The sequence below is a fragment of the Protopterus annectens genome, chromosome 4.part0 (assembly GCF_019279795.1).
Source record: "Protopterus annectens isolate FY-2018-M chromosome 4.part0, PAN1.0, whole genome shotgun sequence".
Classification (NCBI taxonomy): domain Eukaryota; kingdom Metazoa; phylum Chordata; order Ceratodontiformes; family Protopteridae; genus Protopterus; species Protopterus annectens.
In genome coordinates this window covers 1,516,105,632-1,516,121,805 of record NC_056733.1, presented here as the reverse complement: position 1 = coordinate 1,516,121,805, position 16,174 = coordinate 1,516,105,632, and positions in this window count along the sequence as shown.

Genomic DNA, 16,174 nt, shown 5'->3' with positions numbered 1-16,174 from the left:
CTATAGGTCCCAAGCAGGTATTGGTTGTTTCCTTGGTGGTTTTATATTCTTAGCCACTCTGAGGAAGTGTCTTAGGAGGGGGTGAGAGAATAAAGGTGTATCAGTGTTGTATTCTGCAGAAATGGCTGAGGCATGGATTTTGATGGAGGAGAATGAAAGTCCACTGCTTAGCAGCTCAGCTCGATACTGTAATATTTGAGATAAATTCAGTTTTCCCGGATTATGGCCCTTTTTCTCCTTCCAGGCACAAAACCGTTTCCATTTTGCGGAGTAAGCTTTTGTAGTAGACGGCCTTCTGGCCTTGAAAATTACATCCTGCACCTCCTTGGAGAGTAGGGTCTGTTGTGATGTTAAGGAATCTTCCATGCGGCCAGATTGAGTGTTTTCAGCTGACTGTGAAGAGTTTTGAAGCTGTGCTGAGTCAGAAGAGGGATTAGAGGTAGGGTCCATGGTGGGGAATGCGTCAGGCTACTCAGGAGTGGGTACCAGTGTTGTCTTGGCCAGTCTGGAGCAATGAGAATCATCTTTGGTCTGTCTGCTCTGGTTTTTAATAGAACTTTGGGCAGCAGAGGAAGAGGTGGGAAGGCATAAACTGTCATTGTTGTCCAACTGAAAGAGAGAGCGTCCACTCTACAGGCCTTTGGATGAAAAGTCCTTGAGCAGAAGTTTGTCAATTGGTGATTTTTGTGGGAGGCAAAGAGATCTATGTCTGGCCTTCCCCATGCTTGAATTATCTCTGTAAAAACTTGAGGATGCAACTTCCATTCGTGTGGATCTGTCATATTTCTGCTTAGGTTGTCTGCCAGCGTGTTTTTCTTGCCTGGCTAGTACTGTGCTTGAAGTTGCATTTGTAATGCCAGAGCCATGTTCCAAAGTGACATGGACAGCCTGCATAGGAGGTATGAATGGGTTCCTCCCTGTTTGTTTATGTACCACATTGTTGTGGTGTTGTCTGTCCTTATCATTAGTTGACCTGGATGCAGAAGGTCTTTGAAAGCTATAATAGCATTTATTACTGATAGCATTTCCTTTTCATTGATGTGAAGGTGCTTTTATTTTTGGGACCATTTGCCCTGAAGGCACCGATCTGTCATGTGCGCCCCCCAGGGCATAGTCCGAGGCGTCTGTTGCGATGACTTGATTTGCTTGAGGCTTGCAGAATGGGGGACCTGTGTTTGTTTGGCATGCTTGAGCCCACCACAGAAATTCCTTTTGAAGACATGGAATTAGTGGTATTATTGTTTCCCAACTGTGGGTGTGTTGAGACCATAGGTTTTCAGGTACCAAGGAAGTTTCCTCATATGCAGCTTTGCACATGGGATTAGTAGGATGCAAGATGCCATGAATCCCAGAGGCTGCAGGATTTTCCTTGCAGTCAGCCTGGTGAAATTTGCTAGTGTTCTGAAGTATTGTGTTAGTTACCCCTGCTTCTCTGGCGTGAGGTAGGCCATCTGGGTGTTTGTGTCCAAGTTGGCACCCAGGAAAATTATTTTCTGATAGGGTATTACGCTTGATTTCTTTTTGTTGACTGTGTATCCCAGAGAATTCAACAACATTATTACATAAGCCAGATGTTTCAGAAGTATGTGCCTGATGTCCGCTTGGATCAGGCAGTTGTCCAAATAGGGGTATATTTGTATCCCTTGAAGTGCCATATGTCAAATGGGAAAAAAACTGTTACTCATAAAACTAGCAATAAATGGTCAATGAGACGAATGATGTAAGCAGCAGGCTATACTGTCACCGTAGTCAAAATACTTTGGAGATGACACTGAATGAGTGTCTGCATGTATGTATGTATATATATATATATATATATATATATATATATATATATATATATATGTATATGCGCCAACACAGCACATGTATGGGTGTGTGTATATCTGTGTACATAAACAGAGACACACACAAATTCATACACAGATTTTTGTGTTTGTGTGTGTGTGTGTGTGTGTGTGTGTGTGTGTGTGTGTGTGTGTGTGTGTGTGTGTGTATGTGCATGCATTAATTTGCACCTTTCTTCTTGGGTCGCCACTGAAATGGGCCTTTTGCCTCAGTTTTACTAACCTAGATAACAGTACCAAAATACAAATTTAGGAAGATATATATATATATATATATATATATATATATATATATATATATATATATATATATATATAGAATGACATAAAGATATACAGCAAATACATTTTAAATAACCAAAGAAATGCATATGATAAACAAAGAATAACACATGCAAATATTTAATTAAATTATTATCTATTTACATCTTGATAAGGGAATAACAGGTCTCATCAACAGAGACATCTAAGTCACAAGAAATGTAATTTTGATAAAAGATATGAGAATGCAAATATTACAGGCGATGTATACCAATAAGACAAGAAGGTGCACTTCAGACTCAGTTTAAAGAAAATACACACAATATTACATACCCAGCATAGAAAATGTTGACACGCATTGAAGAATGGCTTGCATAACTAAACGGTCACTAAGACACAGCCATGCTGTGGTTTTCCACCCACATGAATATAAACTTTGCATATTCCATACATGCTTAGTATGCACAGAATCAGGAGGACTACATTTAACGCAACTTGCAAATGGGAACCAGTATAACTGTACTGCAGTCAAATAGTCAGAAAAAGAGTGAATATACAATCATTTTACCACAATACAGGGAAGAAATAAAATTAAGTTGAATGGAGTCCATATTATACAGACAGGTACTGTGTGTGTGAGTCATGAAGGGTATCAGCCTAGGAGAAATGACATGTTAGTACAGTAACAAGATTCAATGTCACAGTTGTCTAACATTTTTTTTAATTTGTGATGTTATGAGTGTATCCCTCTAGAATGTTAGGATATTTGCAAGTCAGTGTGTTTGTTTCCAAGATGAGAATGTCCAAAGTAATGCTTCCTGTAAAATTTGGGAAAACTGTCTTATAAATGTATGTCTGCATGAGTGCATGCACTAATAAGCAACATAATGCTGAACATATGACAACTAATTAACAGTGAAGGGCAAAAAAGCATGTAGCAACAGGCATGATAAATGAAATAGAATTGCCTAGGTTGCAATAATCTTTCCACTAAGTTTTACAAAAACAAGCACATACTAAAGATATAATTTCACTGCTGCAAAGGCTGAGTGTGACTACCTAGCATATCAGGTGGATTGTAACCAGTCAGTCAACTAATATGCTTTGGGTGGGGGAGGGAAAGCACAGAACAACAAACTGTAAATCCTAAGGATTTCCTATAATAACCGTGACACATGGAGTTTGTGAATTCTAACATCCAGTATGCAAACAAACTTATCTGAAAATACTGCCTCTGTGTGAATAAAAAGGTAAACAAAATACTCTAGCAAGCAGCTAATTTTAGAAAAAAAATAATGCCCCTTTACAAGATTTGCTTTACTGCTGTGCTTTCTAGAGTAACAGCAGCAGCAGTCTGATCGTAAAATGCATGAAAGGCTACTTTTCTCAATGGATAAAATACACAGGTTAGACTAATGATTAGCTCACATGGAGAGCTGTTGTCAGTAGAGCTGCAATTTGAGCTGGAATCTGGCTAAAACCTTAGAAACTTCCTGTAGGCACATTTGCCCTACCCCCCTGAGCCAAAGGTGAGCATGCTCAGAAAGGCAAACATGAAATGTAAACAAAGTCTGAATCAAAACAAAAAAATCCCTGGGATTGTCCCTTTAACGTCCTAGTCCCTTATCTTTGAAATTATTTCTGCTGAATAGTTGCATAGTGGAGCTGTTTGGTTAGCTTTTGCATACCCTACATCAACTTTATTACAAGCTGAGATAAGTACAAATGTGCAGTGTTATAAGATAGTACTGAATTTTATTTTTTCTGTTTATTGTTTCATTGAATATTGTGTTAAAGTAGTACTGCATTTATCCGCTTATTTATTTGTTTACAGAAAACTTTGAGCTCTCTCTCTGCTCTTTCCCTGTCTGCAGTTAGTTTATTCTTCTCACTTCATTGTTATTCAGTGTAGAAGTCTTAGCCTAGAGGGATTCTCTGTGTCTTAAAGTCTTAGTCCCTTATCTCTGAAATGATTTCTGCTGAATAGGTGCATACTGGAGCTGTTTGGTTAGCTTTTGCATACCCTACATCAATTTTATTACAAACTGAGATAAGTACAACCTTGCAGTGTTATAAGATAGTACTGAATTTTATTTTTTCTGTTTCTTGTTTCATTAAATATTGTGATTAAAATAGTACTGGATTTATCTGCTTATTTATTTGTTTACTGAAAATTGTAAGCTCTCACTCTCTTCTGTCCCTGTCTGCAGTTAGTTTATTCTTCTCACTTCATTGTTATTCGGTATAGAAGTCATAGTCTAGAGGGATTCTCTGTGCCTTAAAGTCTTAGTCCCTTATCTCTGAACTTATTTCTGCTGAATAGTTACATAATGAAGCTGTTTGGTTAGCTTTTGAATATCCTACATCAACTTTATTACAAGCTGAGATAAGTACAAACTAGCAGTGTTATAAGATAGTTCTGAATTTTATTTTTTCTGTTTATTGTTTCATTGAATATTGTGTTATAAATAGTACTGCATTTATCTGCTTATTTGTTTACAGAAAATTGTGAGCTCTATCTCTGTTCTCTCCCTGACTGCAGTTAGTTTATTCTTCTCACTTCATTGTTATTCAGTGTAGAAGTCTTAGCCTAGAGGGGTTCTCTGTGTCTTAATGTCTTAGTCCCTTATCTCTGAAATGATTTCTGCTGAATAGGTGCATACTGGAGCTGTTTGGTTAGCTTTTGCATACCCTACATCAATTTTATTACAAACTGAGATAAGTACAACCTTGCAGTGTTATAAGATAGTACTGAATTTTATTTTTTCTGTTTCTTGTTTCATTAAATATTGTGATTAAAATAGTACTGGATTTATCTGCTTATTTATTTGTTTACTGAAAATTGTAAGCTCTCTCTCTGTTCTGTCCCTGTCTGCAGTTAGTTTATTCTTCTCACTTCATTGCTATTCAGTGTAGAAGTCTTAGCCTAGTGGGATTCTCTGTGCCTTAAAGTCTTAGTCACTTATCTCTGAAATTATTTCTGCTGAATAGGTGCATACTGGAGCTGTTTGGTTAGCTTTTGCATACCGTACATCAACTTTATAACTTTATTACAAGCTGAGAAAAGTACAAACTTGCAGTGTTATAAGATAGTACTGAATTTTATTTTTTGTTTATTGTTTCATTGAATATTGTATTAAAAATAGTACTGCATTTATCTGTTTATTTATTTGTTTACTGAAAATTGTGAGCTCTCTCTCTGTTTTCTCCCTGTCTGCAGTTAGTTTATTCTTCTCACTTCATTGTTATTCGGTATAGAAGTCATAGCCTAGAGGGATTCTCTGTGCCTTAAAGTCTTAGTCCCTTAACTCTGAACTTATTTCTGCTGAATAGTTACATAATGAAGCTGTTTGGTTAGCTTTTGCATATCCTAAATCAACTTTATTACAAGCTGAGATAACTACAAACTTGCAGTGTTATAAAATAGTTCTGAATTTTATTTATGTTTATTGTTTCATTGAATATTGTGTTAAAAATAGTACTGCATTTATCTGCTTATTTGTTTTCAGAAAATTTTGAGCTCTATCTCTTTTCTCTCCCTGACTGCAGTTAGTTTATTCTTCTCACTTCATTGTTATTCAGTGTAGAAGTCTTAGCCTAGAGGGATTGTCTGTGCCTTAAAGTCTTAGTCCCTTATCTTTGAAATTATTTCTGCTGAATAGTTGCATAGTGGAGCTGTTTGGTTAGCTTTTGCATACCCTACATCAACTTTATTACAATCTGAGATAAGTACAAACGCGCTGTGTTATAAGATAGTACTGAATTTTATTTTTTTTTTTTATTGGTTCATTGAATATTGTGTTAAAAATAGTACTGCATTTATCTGCTTATTTGTTTACAGAAAATTGTGAGCTCTATCTCTGTTCTCTCCCTGTCTGCAGTTAGTTTATTCTTCTTACTTCATTGTTATTCAGTGTAGAAGTCTTAGCCTAGAGGGATTCTCTGTGCCTTAAAGTCTTAGTCCCTTATCTCTGAAACTATTTCTGCTGAATAGTTGCATACTGGAGCTGTTTGGTTAGCTTTTGCATACCCTACATCAACTTTATTACAAGCTGAGATAAGTACAAACTTGCAGTGTTATAAGATAGTACTGAATTTTATTTTTTGTTTATTGTTTCGTTGAATATTGTGTTAAAAATAGTACTGCATTTATCTGCTTATTTGTTTACAGAAAATTGTGAGCTCTATCTCTGTTTTCTCCCTGATGGCAGTTAGTTTATTCTTCTCACTTCATTATTATTCAGTGTAGAAGTCTTAGCATAGAGGGATTGTCTGTGCCTTAAAGTCTTAGTCTCTTATCTTTGAAATTATTTCTGCTGAATAGTTGTATAGTGGAGCTGTTTGGTTAGCTTTTGCATACCCTACATCAACTTTATTAAAAGCTGAGATAAGTACAAACTTGCAGTGTTTTAAGATAGTACTGAATTTTATTTTTTCTGTTTATTGTTTAATTGAATATTCTGTTAAAGTAGTACTTCATTTACCTGCTTATTTATTTGTTTACAGAGAACTTTGAGCTCTCTCTCTGTTCTTTCCCTGTCTGCAGTTAGTTTATTCTTCTCACTTCATTGTTATTCAGTGTAGAAGTCTTAGCCTAGAGGGATTCTCTGTGTCTTAAAGTCTTAGTCCCTTATCTCTGAAATTATTTCTGCTGAATAGGTGCATACTGGAGCTGTTTGGTTAGCTTTTGCATACCCTACATCAATTTTATTACAAACTGAGATAAGTACAACCTTGCAGTGTTATAAGATAGTACTGAATTTTATTTTTTCTGTTTCTTGTTTCATTGAATATTGTGATTAAAATAGTACTGGATTTATCTGCTTATTTATTTGTTTACTGAAAATTGTGAGCTCTCTCTCTGTTTTCTCCCTGTCTGCAGTTAGTTTATTCTTCTCACTTCATTGTTATTCAGTGTAGAAGTCTTAGCCTAGAGGGATTCTCTGTGCCTTAAAGTCTTAGTCCCTTATCTCTAAAATTATTTCTGCTGAATAGGTGCATACTGGAGCTGTTTGGTTAGCTTTTGCATATCCTACATCAACTTCATTACAAGCTAAGTACAAACTTGCAGTGTTATAAAATAGTACTGAATTTTATTTTTTCTGTTTGTTTCATTGAATATTGTGTTAGAAATAGTACTGCATTTATCTGCTTATTTATTTGTTTAAAGAGAATTGTGAGCTCTCTCTCTGTTCTCCACCTGTCTACAGTTAGTTTTTTCTACCCACCCTCCCTGTTCTTGTTGTGGTATTAATCTTGATGACTTTGGAGTTCACCACCCCTCCTTTAAATTTGTGTTTGAACACTTCCCCTGGGCCCATCTCATTTGCTCACTCAACCGAGTACAGTGAGATCATATTTTGATTTCAGACACTCTTACTATTCCCATCTGGTCAGCTGTATCCCAGCTCTGTCCTAGTCTAGTCTCATTAACTCATCCTGCCTAATAGAGCTAGAACATTTGAGTAGGCAAACCCACTTAGGCCCTGAACTTGTCTGACTGAAGACTGTTGGAACAGGGTTCACTTCTGAAGATTTTTACCGGTTAATTGGGTAATTTGTTCAAATCAGTTTGCTTATTTTCTATTGTTCTATATAAAAAAAATGCACTTTATCTGCTTTTACTGTATTTGTATTTTTTCCTACTTTATTACCTTATTTTGCTTTTTTTGCCTCTTCTTAAAAGTACTCAATTGTGTTTATTCTGCTTCATTTATTACTGCTTGGTAGTAGCCTGATTAAATTGCAACTATTATTCTAAGTCTTTTGGTTATTGCCCTTGGGCTTCAGACCAGTTGTTTTACATTAAGAAGGTTTGTGGTCTGCACTGTTGTGGGAGTAAAGGCTAGATTCTACCCTTCTGAGCTGGGAATTTCTGGTTAAAGGCTTACTGTGCCTGCTCATTTAAACTGTTTTTCTGATATTGGTGTGCCTTCTCTGCTGTAACATAGACTAGATTCAGGCCTGCTGAATCTAGCTTTGTTTGTATAACTTGAGCATTAATCCAGGCCATCTTTTGTGGAGAAGGTTCCCCTGCACCCTGGTGGCAGGAGTGTGTCGTTAGAACTTGTCAGATTGAAGACTGCTGGAAAAGGGCTCAGTTTTGAGTTTTTTTACTGGTTAATTGGGTAATTCATTTAAATCAGTTTGCGCATTTTCTATTGTTATATATAAAAAATGCACTTTAATCATCTGTTTTTACTGTAATTGTGTTTTGTCCCACTTTATTACCTTATTTTGCTTGTGCTTCTTCTTAATAGTGCTCAGTTGTATTATTCTGCTGCAGTTATTACTGCTTGGTAGTAGCCTGATTAAATTGTAACTGTTATTCTATGCCTTTTGGTTTAAGCACTTTGGCTTCAAACAAGTTGTTTTACATTAAGAAGGTTTGTGGACTGCATTGTTGTGGCAGGACAAGTAGCTTCCATCCTTCTAAGTTGGGAATTGCTGATTGAAGGCTCAGTGTCTGTTATTCTAAAATGCATTAGTTCTGGTTTAAGCACTTGGGCTTCAGGCCAGTTATTTTACATTAAGAAGGTTTGTAGTCTGCACTGTTGTGGGAGGAGAGGTTAGATTCTTCCCTTCTGAGCTGGGATTTTCTGGTTAAAGGCTTATTTGGTCTGTTTCTTTCTGAAATTTGTGTGCCTTGTTTGCTGTAGTTCAGAAGTTAGTAGTTTATTGGCCATTTTTGGGCTAAATTCTATCTCTTTCATTTCCTTGCTATAGAAACCGCATTTGTGCGTTTTTTGTGTGCCGGACAGTGCCAGTCAGCTAGGGTTAAACTATTCCCGGCTCCACCAAGTCTGCTCTTCAATTTTTCCCTTGGAACTAGACAAGCTTTCAACTTAAGCGCTCAAACCATTCATTTTACAGCCCAGCACTTCCTCAAAACTCATATCAAGCAGTAAATAACTCTAGTACTAGCAGGAGTGGCCTTAGGTCAACTGGTGCCCTAGCCAAAAGGCCTCCATGGTGCCCCCCACCACACCACCCGGTGCCCCCATCCTGGTCTACCTACACAAAATAAACACTGAAAAAGCTCTCCTGCTAGAGCGACACCCTAGGCGGCCACCTAGTTGGCCTATGCCTAAGGCCGGCTATGAGTACTAGGTCGTCTATACTGTCCAGAAGGACAAGGTTCTATATTTGTCCCTACCAGCTAATCAGTAAAACAGCTCACTTTACCTATTCAGGCATGTCCAAAGGGAAGTTTCAGGTGTACTCTCCAGTGCAACTGGTTAATCTGGGCATTTTGAGACAATGTTACAACTGCCTCGTGTACACAGACAACCCTCTCCTCCTACCACCAAATACTAATATATGTGAGAGATACAATTATACAGCCAAACTGGAGGCAAAACTCTCTCAACCCAAGACTGGAACTGACAGTCAAGAGGAGAAGGAAAATACTTGCAGCATACCACCAGTCTCACATAGACCTACTAAACCAACACCGGCAAATACACATAAATACATGAAAACATACCCAGAGACTCTAAATAAAAATCTGTAAAAGCAACAGAGACCTCCAAAGCAGACACCCAAGCAACCTTCCCACCCCATCACAAACCATGAAACACATACTTCACATAATCAGTGTGCCATGCAATCACAGCCCTTAAGGCAAAATAACATAACCAACACACTAGAAATAGGTGACTGTATAGTCAGGCACACTGATGTCCCACTAACTAGGCTGGACAAGGAGAAGGTTAAAGTTAGCTGCCTGTCAGGCACCAGGATCCGTCACATAATACAAACACTCAGGTCACTCCAGAACAAGTACAAATATGTTTCTGTTATTGTCCATGTTGGTGTGAATGACCTGAGACATACCTCACCAGACTACATGAAAAGAGACATGGAAGAGCTCTCTGATCACATAGCCCAGGCCGGTATGACCCTGACCCTGGGTAGTATCCTGCCCTTACCAAGAATGATGCCACAGTATAAATAAAAAAATATCAATTTCAACAATTGATAACTAAAAGTTTCTGGCATCATTCAAAAGGGATCAGGTATCTGTCCAGCTGGGATGACATGCTCGATAAGCCATGTTGCTTCACAAGAGGTGACTTGCACCTGTCACCCTTAGGCTTTTCAATATTGGCCAAGGCTTTTGCCACCCCCCTAGTGCCTTTTTTAGGCAAGGCTCAAAAGACAAACCCACCACCGTAAATAGCAGAAGTAACCAAAAACTGAGGGTAATGCTACTCAACACCAGAAGTCTAAACCTCAAAATGCATGCACTCGAGGCACTCCTCAGTATGGAGAACATCGATATCTGTGCAGTAACAGAAACCTGTTTTAAGGCTCCAGAGAGCACCCCAGCACTACCAGGCTATAACCCATACCATACTTTTCGGCCACAGAACCCGGACCGAAACACAAAAGGTGGGGGTGTGTCCATATTCATCATGGATACCCACACCTCCAGGTTGGTGGCACAGCATAATGCCTCAGAGATCATCCATGTGCAACTAACAACTGGCAAAACTGCGATTCAAATTGTAGCTTGCTACAGGTCACCTACGATTACCCAGGACCCCCATTCCGCATTTCTGGAGACACTGGAAAATATGAAGGTCCTACCAAATGCCCTAATATTGGGTGATTTCAATTACCCAAACATTAACTGGGAGAACTACTCATGTACTAACTCTTTTACCCAATGCTTCTTAGAATTTATAAACTCGAATTCCCTGGATAAATTGGTCAACAACCCTACCAAAGGTGACAACATATTGGACCTGGTCATCACCAACATGGGTGACCAGTGTTCTACACCGGAGGTCAAACCCTCGCTGGTAAGATCAGGCCATAGACTAATCACTCTGGATATCCACATTCCGCCCCCACCCCCAATCAAGGAAACCACTGTGAAAAACTTTTCAAAAGCAAACTTCAGGTTACTTAAGACCGAGGTGGAAAGGTTCACAGCTGCCATGCTAAAGGACAATGCTGTACAAGCTGCTGAATCCCTTACAAAGGCACTCTATGAGCACCTGCAAGAATGCATGGATCATGCTATCCCAAGCAAAATCAAGACTCACTCCTCCAAGAAAAAGAAACCGGTCTGGTGGACCCCTGCCATAAACAAGCTATACAACAGAAGTAGGAAACTAGTGCAGAAAAGAGTAAAATCCCAAGAAGGGAAAACATCCCTAATCAGTATCAGAAAGAAACTATGATCCCCTCATAAAATCATCCAAGACTAGCTTCGAAAGAAAAATTGCCAAGGACTCCAAAGATAACCACAAAGCGTTCTTTAGCTATGTCAAGAACCTAAGTGGATCTCTCAGATCTGCACTGAGTTAGTGCAGAATGGCACAAAATACACTGAACCGACTGATATTCCCAACATTCTGGCAGACAGGTTTAGTGCAAACTTCACGCCCCTATCCCCCCTAAAGGGCCCATAACCATACCAGAAGAATGTAGTGCCCTGGCAATCACTGACACATAGGTTAAAACAGCCCTTATCAAAGCCAAAAATACAGCTTCAGTGGGACCAGACGGTGTCCCAGGCTGTGTCTTACATGAGCTCTAAAATGAACTAACCCCCTCACCTAAACATACTTTTCAAACTCAGCCTCTCTACAGGTGAAGTACCCATGGAGTGGCGCACAGCAACAGTTATCCCACTCCACAAAGGTGGAGCCACAACAGATCCCTGGAACTATCACCCTGTAAGCCTGACTAGCCTGGTCTGCAAGGCTATGGAGCACATCATCATGGAATTCATTAACAGAGACACTGGGAACCTTCAAACATTGGACCCTACACAGTTTGGCTTTGTTAAGGGCAGATCATGCCTCCTAAACCTGGTGGACTTCTATGAGACAGTTACCAAGGATTTAGATGAGGGAAAGGAGTTCCACACAGCCTACCTAGACCTCACAAAGAATTTTGACACCATTCCCCATTCTAGACAAGCTCACTAGCCTGAACATAAACCCCTACATCATGAGATGGGTTGCCAATTGGCTCATGGATAGAACCCACACTGTGAGAGTTGCAGGCTCTAGGTCTGACTCTAAACCAGTTACAAGTGGCTTTCCCCAGGGCTCAGTCCTGGGACCCCTCCTGGTATATACTTTTCAAAGGTACAGGCAAGCACAGGAGGACTATGGCTGACCAAATTCGCAGATGACTGCAAACTGGGGGCCATAATTGACTCTCCAGCTGATACAGATATCCTCCAGAAGGGTCTCACTAAGACAGATACCTGGTATCAAAATCATGGCCTCAAGCTAAATGCCAAAAAAGTGCATAGTCATCCCCTTTGGAAAAAACAAAGTACCCGCAAACTACCACATACGTGGTAGTCCCCTAAATACAGAAAAATTTAATAAGGGATCTGGGGACCCAAGTAGATAGTAATTTCTCCTTTGATATAATCATATTGCCAAGGTGGTTAGATAATTCTACTATGTGGCCCACCTAATCACAAAAGGGTTTGCATCTAGAACAAAAGAGGTTATTGTGCCCCTCGACTCATCACTCATCAGACCCATCATAGAGTACAATGCCCCATTTGGGATGTACCTTACAAGACACCTGCAACAGCTGGGATGATCACAGAAGTACCTCACCAAGAGGATTACTGGCCTCAAACATATACCCTATGCAGCCCGACTGAAGAAACTCTAGCTGTACTCAGTTGCATACCGCTTTCTCAGAGGTGATCTCTGCCTGACATACAAGGCCATGTCCAACCCAGAATTGATGGAAATGTTCCACCTAAAAAAAAAAAACAAATTCCCAAGAGCCACACGCTCTAGGGATCTAAACCTCACCACAACAATAAATAGGATGTGCTGGGGGGATAGATTCCTGTCCTAGAGACTCCCCATGCTTTGGAACAGGATTCCAATTTACATTAGGCAGAGCCCCTCACTAACACTCTTCAGGAGAAACCTTAACAAGTGGATGGGAAACAGAAAATTTACCCTGAGGATCATTGCAATGGCTCTGCTGGACAGAGGCACAGGGAACTAATGGCTCTGCTGGACCAAGGCACAGGGAACTAATCTAAGGGGTGATGAAAGCCAACACATTCTGGCTAGGCATATAGATGCCCTCAGGCAGATAGCCTAGTACTTACCTATGAACCTCTACAGGTTGTGAGGCCATGGCAAACCTTTATGTTGGGAGGGTCCCCCAACAACAATGATGGAATTGACAAAATTCGTTAAGAAACAGAGGGTATTTGAAGCCACTAAGTCAAGGTGTGAATTTTCTTCAACTTACTTCTTTTTAAAGGTCTTTTTATTATAAGTGGTTACTTAGTGCTGTAGTATTTTTTATTTTACAGGTTTATAACCCAAGGAGGTGAGCTGGTATGCATACCCTTTTCAGTTCTTACCTGGGTGTACACTACAGTTGCAGAAAAAATGTATGTTATTTTAGTACATATTTGTACAGTCCTGGAGAACATTGCTATGTACTACATGTGTGTTGCAAGTTTGTAGAAAATTTTAATGTAGTAGTTTATAAATTATTAGAAAATATTTATACGCTATATACAGGTTTGTAAGAAAGAGTATACATATCTGTGATAGTTAACCAGTGTCATGAAAAAGTGGGTGCAGCTAAATTTGTAAAAATTGCTTAAGATGGTTAATAATTTTAATGTATCATAATTTATGGATGGATGGGTAAAGAATTTCACATGATGGGTCAAATTCTCTAAGGCTTTTTTCACTAGTGTTATCTTGGATTGTATGTTTAAGTGCAAGTGTATTGTTTTGGCTTTTTTGTGGGGGGTGGGTTGGTTCCCGGACTTGGAACATTATTTTAAGGACCCTAGCTAATGTCTCAGAAACTTGTTTGTGGCTAGGAACAGGGCAATTTGTTTATACATTCTAGACAGGAGTATTGTGATATTGTCCATGTGTACAATTCATGAATGTTTGCATTGTGAAAAGTGTCTTGTAAGTTAAAACTGTGGAGCATTGACAGTTTTTCAGTTCGGTGCACTTTGTCCAAGAAATTTGTCTGAATTTTAACATGTAAATGTAAATGTCTTTTTGTAGTGAAGTGCAATTTTTTTGGTAAATGTTTATTTCTGAAATGTTACAGTTCTTGCAGCAGTGTTCATAATTCCTAGAATGCCTTACTGTGTGATTGTATGTTTCTTACAAGAAAAGCTCACTTGCAGTTCAAGGTTAATGTTTTTTTTTTTTTTTTTGGTAGTACAGGATGCTTGCTTGTGTTTTTGTTCAGTGAGCAGGGATTAGGGCATTTTTGATCTGAGTTTGTATGGAAAGCAAAAATCTAAAGACATTTGACAGTAATGATAGTAGAGCTGTTGTATATTGCAGTGGTGATAGTGTCCTAATGGTGTGTGATGTGCCCTTTTTAATGGGGAAGTGCTGGCAGATGGTACATCAAAACCCACAAAATGCAAGTCACCAAAAACAAAATCCTAAGGTTCATCATCTTCTCCCTTCCCAAGCTCCCAGTGAACATCATTGCTACACATTTAAAATAAATGGTTACCATTTACTACAAGATCTGACTCTGGGCGGGGCCATATTTTGGTTGTCTGTTCTTCAGTTTATGTTTGAAAGTTGATATCCCACAATTCCATCAGAGTGGGCGAAGATTACAAAATTATGTATGCAAATATGTTAATCGGCATACAGATCTGTACCTATTTTCATGGGACTTTGTCCATATTTTTGATGTTTCCTGGTTGAGAGGTATGCTCTTCACCCAAGACTGGACTAGACAGTCACCAGGAGAAGATAAATACTTGCAACACACCACACTCATCACATAGTCCCTCAAAATCTACACCACGAAAACAAGCACTTAGAAACATGAAACACACACCTACATTCACAGAGGTTCTCAATAAAAATCTGCTCAATCAACAGAGACCTCCAAAGTAGAAAGCAAGCAACCTCCATCCCCCAGCACAACCCAAATAACACATAGCCCACAAACCCAGTGTGCCACTCAACCACAGCCCATAAAGTATAAAAATATACCCAACCCTTTAGTCCTAGATGACTCTGTAGTCAGGCACACTGGTGTTCCACTCACCAGGCTAAACAAGGAGAAAGTTACTGTCAGCTGCCTGTCAGGTGCCAGGATCCACCACATAACACACACACTCAGGTCACTCCACAATAAGTACAGATATGACTATGTCATTGTCTATGTTGGTGTGAATGACCTGAGACGTACCTCCCTGGACTACATGAAAAGAAATTTGGAGGAGCTCTCCGATCTTGTAGCCCAGGCAGGTATGACCCTAGCCCTGAGTAGAATCCTGCCATCACCCAGAATGATACCACAGTACAAGGACAAAATGACTGACTTCATTCTAAGGGGATCCAGTATCTATCTGCCTGGGATGACATGATTGACAGACCATGATGCTTTGCCAGAGATGGCCTGCACCTGTCACCCTTGGGATTCTGGATACTGGCTAAGGCTCTTGCCACCACTATAGTGCCTTTTTCTAGGCAAGTTTCAAATGACAAATTCATCACCTTAACAGGTACAAGCAAGCAGGCAAAATCTGAGGGTAATGCTACTCAATGCTAGAAGTCTAAACCTCAAAATGCATTCACTCAAGGCACTCCTTAAAATGGAGAACATCGACATCTGTGCAGTGACAGAGACATGATTCAAGGCTCCAGAGAGCACCCCTGCATTACTAGGCTATAATTCATAGCACACCTTTCGGCCACAAATCCCGGACCAAAACACTAAAGGCGGAGGCGTGTCCATATTCATTAAGGATATCCACACCTCCAGGCTAGTTGTTCAGCATAATGCATCTGAGATTATCCAAGTGCAACTAACTCTGGGAAAGACCACAATCCAAATTGTAACTTACTACAGATCCCCCACCATGCCTCAGGATTCCCATTCCTCATTTCTTGATACACTTGAAAATATTAGGGTACAACCCAGTACCCTAATAATGGGAGATTTCAACTACCCCACCATTAACTGAGAAAACTACTCATGTACCAACTCTTTTGCTCAATGTTTTCTGGAATTCATAAATTCCAAAGCCTTGGATCAACTTACCCACACCCCCACCA